Source organism: Gavialis gangeticus, unplaced genomic scaffold (assembly GCF_001723915.1).
Source record: "Gavialis gangeticus isolate Ggan-Ray unplaced genomic scaffold, GavGan_comp1, whole genome shotgun sequence".
Taxonomy (NCBI): domain Eukaryota; kingdom Metazoa; phylum Chordata; order Crocodylia; family Gavialidae; genus Gavialis; species Gavialis gangeticus.
Window position 1 is genome coordinate 189,340,098 of NW_017728992.1, and position 7,014 is coordinate 189,347,111.

Below are 7,014 nucleotides of genomic sequence, written 5' to 3' on the forward strand. Positions count from 1 at the left end.
CACTCAAGTCCTTGAGTAATGCATGAGTTGTGTATGCATGTAAGCATGCTTTCTTTATATGTGTGAGCCTTTCTCTATTGAAGGTAACAGTGGGCCATCTTCCAACTGGTCACATATATAAGTGGGAGGAAAGCAGTCTGAACTGAGCCTGAAGGTGGTGAGGTCAAACCTGACTGATGACCCTTTATTAAAAACAACCTGCCTAGAAGGAAGTGTGAGGACTGGAGTAGTTGCTGAGATGATTTAATACTACACAATATTGGATTTAGAAACAAATGTTTTGCTAATACTCATTTTATGGCTTTATTTAATAGGCGTTGTCCCTGTGGCAAACTTCAGAGTGTATTTGAGAGCAGCGTGTTGGAGAGTTTGCTTGTGTGCCTAGAAGATCCCCTACCTGGGCAAGAGCTAAGAAGGTAAGAACCAGTTTGTCTTGTCTTTCCAGAAGGCACTCACCTTGAGCACTTACAGGAGGCTGAGTTATTCAGGATGTAGCTAATGGGCTGGAGTCTTTCACTTCTAAATTACAGCTTTGACTCCTGACCAGTGGAAGATGATTTCCCATGGACATTTGGTAACTGTTGTTTGTGATGAGTTAGTCAACACCCAGGTTACCTGGCATGTCACAAGATCACTGCCATGCTTTTCGCTTTTAGAAAAAGGGCACACTGATCTCAGTTGGATTCTCCTGAGAGCAAGCTCTGGCAGTACGAACTGGCATGACATTGGTCACTGTAACTCTGCAAGAGTTGATGATAATATAATGCAAATGTTGAAAATCAGAAGATAAACCAAAAAAAAGAAAATCAAAAAGTTCATTCTGGGGGAGAAGTCCAGGGAGTGAATCATGATTTCAGACTTCTGGAGCTGGCAGTGCTGGAAATTTTCATAGTTTCATAGTTTCTAGGGTCAGAAGGGACCTGAGCAGATCATCGAGTCCGACCCCCTGCCATGGCAGGAAAGAGTACTGGGGTCAAACGACCCCAGCGAGGTGTACATCTAGCCTCCTCTTAAAGACCCCCAGGGTAGGAGCCAGCACCACTTCTCTTGGAAGTTGGTTCCAGATCCAAGTTGTCTTACTTGTTTGGCCAGAAGTCCCAAAGAAGGCAGGGAATGCTGACTTTGAGCAAAGGAACTGGTGGACCAGAGTGTAGTTTTCAAAAGGTGGTCAGAAGAAGCTCCCCTTTTCTTTACTGTGCTGCAATGGGGTTTAGTGTACATCCCAGGGAGGGTCAGGGGGCCATATGGTTTGTGTGCACTGTGTTAGGGTTTGTCTTCACTCACAGTTAGCTTGGGAGTTTACTTGTGTGCTACCTTGGAGCCCCTTTCCATCTCCCTAGAAAAAATCCTTGGCCAAGTTTAACACTTCTTTTAACTCAGGTTGGGGGGAGGATGAGGTGGGAGTATAGATTCTGCTTTCGCTCAGGTAACCTACTGTCTTTGCAGTGAGGATACTAGATAAACCACTTGAGTAATTACAGTCCACAGGGTCTTCCCACAATTCTGCCATTTTGCCCAAAAGGACAGACCAATTCTCCCACAATGCACTGGGAAAGAGGCCTTGAGCAGCTTTGTTTACTACAGCCCAAAGAAGACTAAGATAGGCCTCTAGATATGCCCTGTTGTTTTGGCTTTTTCCACCAATAACCATGGATCCTATGAGTCAGGGAAAATCCAGCTAGGGCCCTACTGCCAGGTAAGCAATGAAAGTGAAGTTCATGACAAAACCATTTTTAGTATATTTGATACAATAGAGCCAACTGACAATGGGGCCCTATTGTGCTCAGAGCTATATAAATGCAGAACGTAGATGCATCTTGCCCTGAACTATGGCAGATCCTATCACCTCTACATTACTTCTTTCAGCAAAAGCAAGATGGGGAAAGGCAGCCCATTGGTTCGGGCATCTGAACTGCAAGTCTTCTTCCAATTAAAATGATGCCAAGGCTCCATTCCAACCAAAAAATTGGTCACTGCAGAGGGCAGAAAATCTGAAGGGCAGGTATCCTATGATCCTTTACGGACGCTTGTGCCCAGGGCCTGACTTCTACATCTCATTTTGTAGCAGCAGGTCATTTTTTACTCATGCTTTCTCATGTTTTGTAAACTTACTAATTCTCTTCTGGTGGTACTAATTCCAGTCTTGCAATCAGATACCAGAAGGGGAAAAAATACATGAAGTAGGGATTTATTTGGGGGTGGGTAGAGAGGGGCGGAGGGCAGGCAGTGGTTCTCTCTTTTTTTTTTATTGCAGCTACTTAATTCATAGTAAGGTGGTAGATTTTCCTCCTAGGCATGTTTATTTCATCCTTAGCAAGACGTTGAGCAAGACCTGATAGACTGTCACTGCTTCAGAGAGCCAATGACAATAAAATGGGAAGTCCTTACCTTATCTGCCAAACACTGGTGAAGGAGCGTGTGTGGTCAGGTTAGCTAGTGCCTCTTCAACTAAATAAATTATGCAAGGCTTGGGATTTGCTATGTGGCATTTGGAAAACATGACTACTCTCTTTCCAAACAGCATGTTGGGGTTTATATACAGCCTTGACTTCATTTGTAGTGAGAAGAAACTAATTCTTCTAATCGAATGCTTTCTCATTGGCTGTGGCAGGGGTATCCTACAATGCTGCAGTTGGGTTGGATGAACTCCCAGAGATGTGCCATTTTGTTGTGGTTGCATCTACTTCAGTGAAACCGTGATGCCAGGTGTCATTTTGGCTAGCGTGCTAAAGACCGAATGAGGGACCTCAGTTGCTGCTACCACTTGAGCTAATGAAGCCAGGGGCTCTAAGTGGGGTTGTACAGACTCCTGTCCTCGGTAGGCTAGAAACAAAGGCAGATTGCACTGATCCGTGGGTTACACTATGACGGTTTTGAAGCCACTGAAGATCTGCTGAGAACAGGGGTTTTTTCAAAGTTTCTCACAGCCACTTTTTAATTCATTGCTTCATTATTATTTAATTATTGCTGTTTTAGTTAGTGGCAGACAAAAAATAATTTAAATTACAGGGCAATTAATCTAAACAAACTGCAAACCCTGTGCTTTCTCTATAAGGTGGACCTTGTCCAATGCATTGAAAACAGAAACCCCTCCTCCTCCCTCCGTGAACTAGACTGATGACTCTAGTGATATCCTTTGTGCAATGGACAGATTGTATTTTTTAGAATGCCTTGCTCTGTCTCATTGATCTATTCCTGTTCTTTTCATGTGCTCATCGGTAAAGCTGAACAGGAAATTTCTGTTGAAATTAAGATGCATTTGAAAGCTTGTTTAACTTCATCCCAACCATACCAATAAAAATATCACCCAACACCCCCTGCCCCCCCTCCCCCAAATCCTAGTCTCTCATTGAAATTAAAGCATTTTCCAAAGATCTCTACTCAGCAAGGCCCTCTCATATACGAATGCAAATTCAGCAGTACTTGTGTCAAAGATTCAAACCCAAGAGTTCAAATCAACCCAAAGAGCGCTCAAAATGAGAAGGGAAAAAAACCAAACAAGTTTGCTTATCTCTGTTCTGTGGGGACTGCACCATTCATGTAGGAAGTTACTATGAATTTCTTAACTACTCTAATGTAAGTTAATCTAATGTAATAATCTAATGTAAGTTAATATCTCCTATGTATTACAAAGACATTAACTAGTTATGGTGTGTCCTGCAGGCAGGGACTTACAGTGGTTATTTTATAGCTGGCATAAGTGTTATACTTAATATGTTCAGGGCCTGCTTCTGTTCTCAGGTACACATATATACATACATAACCCATGATCTCATGAACATCCCAAAATCCAAATTGGGATCCAGACCCAAATTGACCTGCGCCCACTACCAAAGCCAGCACCCTTCACTCAATTTTACATGAACTTTCAGAGTGATTAGGCTCTCCGCTTAGACTTTATGATCTACCTTTGCATAGCAATTGCATCGATCAGTAGAGGGAATTTGGTGCAGAGGACTTCTAAAGTCTATTGTAGTGAATGGAAACACTTCTGGCCGTAGGCTGTGGATCTGGGCTGTAGACAGGGATATAAAAGCTGAATAATGTCCTATTCCTATACATGAAGCAGAGGTTGCGTTTGCCTCTCTGGCCACAAAATACAGTGAATTAAAATAAACCATGCTATTGCCCTAGTGGTGAGACAATCTGATAGTCTTTGTTTTTCAAAGCGTGAAAGGAAAATCTCTCGTTGACCTCAAAATCAGCGGCGATAATGTTACCCTTTTCCTTACTGCAGCATGCACCTCTGAACACTCACATACTGACCCCTTGTGCTTAGTCTCCTCTGGAGCTGGGAGCCTGGGATCCAAAAGTCCTTGACTGGTAGCAGTGGAGAGAAAATCATCACCTGCTCAGTCCCAAACAACACACGGGACCTGCATCACTGTTTGTTAAATACGATCAGCTAATAGTTGCACAGCGGCACTTCAAAGCTTTCTGGTGGAATTAATGAAGGTTTTGTAGATGCCGTGTCTCTACTGTAACCTTGGACTTTGGGTCTGGTATTTAATTAGATTCTCATTGAATTTTTTGTCTGTAGAAATCTTTGGTGAAGGAAGAACGGAAACAGTCACTGCTTTAATCTGCAGGTCTGAGTCAGAGCTTGTTTATGCTGTTCTTTAAAAAAAGGACCAACTCCACTGAAGTCAACAGAACAGATACACTGGATTAAAAAAATGCAAGGTCAAAGCTGGAAGTAGTCCCTCAGTCTGGGTCCAGTTTGCATTTTGGGAGGGAATCATGTCAATTCTGACATTCAGGTGCACTTCAATTATTATATCACCTATAGGATTGCTGCTCCTTAATCTGGAAGAAAAAAAATCTTTCTGCAATTGCTTTTCTCAGATCTCTCAGCTCAGTAAATGGTTCAGATAACTATTTCAGTGTGCCCTGAACTATTTTATAAAGACTTGGACAAAGCTTGGATGAGCAGGCACAGAGACAATTTTGGTCAAGGGGACCTGAATGTGGAATCAGCTTCCAAAAGAGAGGCCAGATCTAGAGCTTTGTGACCTCCAGGGTGCAAGCCTTTCCTCACTGTCCTTCTGTAACCAGAATGGGTGCAACAAGTATGTACAGGAATCAGGGGTGTTTTGATATTCTTTTACTTGCCCTCTCCCCTCCCTTTCAGCTATGCTTGTCCAGGCTGTCAGGGTGGTTGAATGACATTGGTTCACTGGTCTTATAACAGACATGAGCTCAGCTCAGGATCTCTCATAGCATCTTCTCACTGCGTGGTGTATGATCACAGCACAAGCAAGGAAGTAGCCCTGGTGTAGCCCTGGAAGTAGCCCTGGTGTATGTATATGCCAAAAAGAGATGGGCGGAGGAAACTCAAGAAACATGCATCCTTTGCCCTAGCACTTTCTGTATTTCCTGTGCTTAATTCTGCATGTGGATTTGATCTTCTTCCAGGGAAAGAAAATACAACTAAACTTTAATTCCTTTCTGTCGGCATAACTGCAAAATAGACTTTCACTGTCCAGCCATGAGTCTAACAAATTGCCAATTAGTCATTACTACATTCGTCAAGTCGGAATTGTCTGTCCTCATTTGTTTTCATCAAGTCCATATTAACTTATGATTGCATTCCCTTTCTACTCCTTCCCTTCATGGCACTAGGATTTCCTGTAAGGAGAAGGTTATGTGCTGGTGTCCTTCAGAAAGGCCCTTCAAGCTGTTCCTTTTCTTTATTCTGAGCTTCTTTGGTAGTGCCAGAATTTTTTCAGCCTAGTAAAAATATTTCATTCATTATCAGGAGCTTAGTCATCTGATTCTCAGTGCTGATGCTGTCTTTCAGAACAATGGCTGGCTGCCATTCTGTCTGTTCCTGGGAGAGACCTGTTTTCTGTAATCTCTCTCTTTTTAATATCCTTGACCCTATAATGGAAATTGATTTCCTCACTGTACACCTGGTACATTTTCTCTTCATTAAAAATCGTGGCCAGATATTAATTTGTACAGATGCCACTGACATCAAATGGTAGTGAGTTCTGAAAGGATGGCGATTTCAAATGTATTACACCTTGCCAAGAAGAACAAGACCCTGGAAGAGCTTTAGAGGAAGGGGAATGAAGCTACAACGGATGTGCTCCTCATCCTGGTTTTGTCCCTTCTTCAGAAGATTAGCATCACCAATGGACATGGAGAAAAAGATAGAAGGGACAAGGAGGGTTTTTCATGGAAGCAGCACACTGTTATGGCATTGTGCATTACAGTTGGTGCATAAAACAAAGGGCAAGTAATGATGGTAGCCAGCTTCTATGTAGCTAGGAGTGGGCTGAGTTGCCATTGTGTGGGAAGAAGATCGTGAGAACGGAGACTGTGCATCAGTGCTTCTTAACCAGGGTCCTGTGGCACTCCATGGTGCCGTGACATCCTTTCAGGGGTGCTGTGGGCACGTCTACACATATAGTAGCCTATTTTACTGTGCATTAAAGAGACATGTAAAAAACCATGCTAATACACTAATGCACCTGTAATACTTCCAGAAGAATAGACTACGGCGCATTAAGCATCACCTAAGAAGCTTGTGCTACTGTACATTAGCACAGCCAAATGCAAGTTTATTTAGTACCATATATTGGAAGTACCGTAAATTTAAAGCATGTTAGTGAAAGTGTGCCCTTTGGGTAGGGGGCTGGACCTGATGAACTTATGAGGTCCCCTCCATATATAATGTCTATGAAATCTATGAAACTACAAACTGGCTAGTGTCCAGGATTAAGGACAACAAAAAGTCCTTTTTCAAGTACATTGGGAGAAAGAAGAGGGCACCAGGCAATGTAGGGCCCCTGCAAGATGCAAACGGTGATCTTGTGGCTACGCCAGACAAGAAAGCTGATATTTTTAACAGTTTCTTTGCCTCTGTTTTCTTGAACAGGGACCAGGACAGAATCATCAAGGAGCACATCTGTGGGGGGCAGCAGGGGAGATCATGCTCAGGGGCAATCAGCATGGGTTCATCAAAGGCAGGTCCTGCCTGACCAATCTGGTTGCCTTTTATGACCAGGT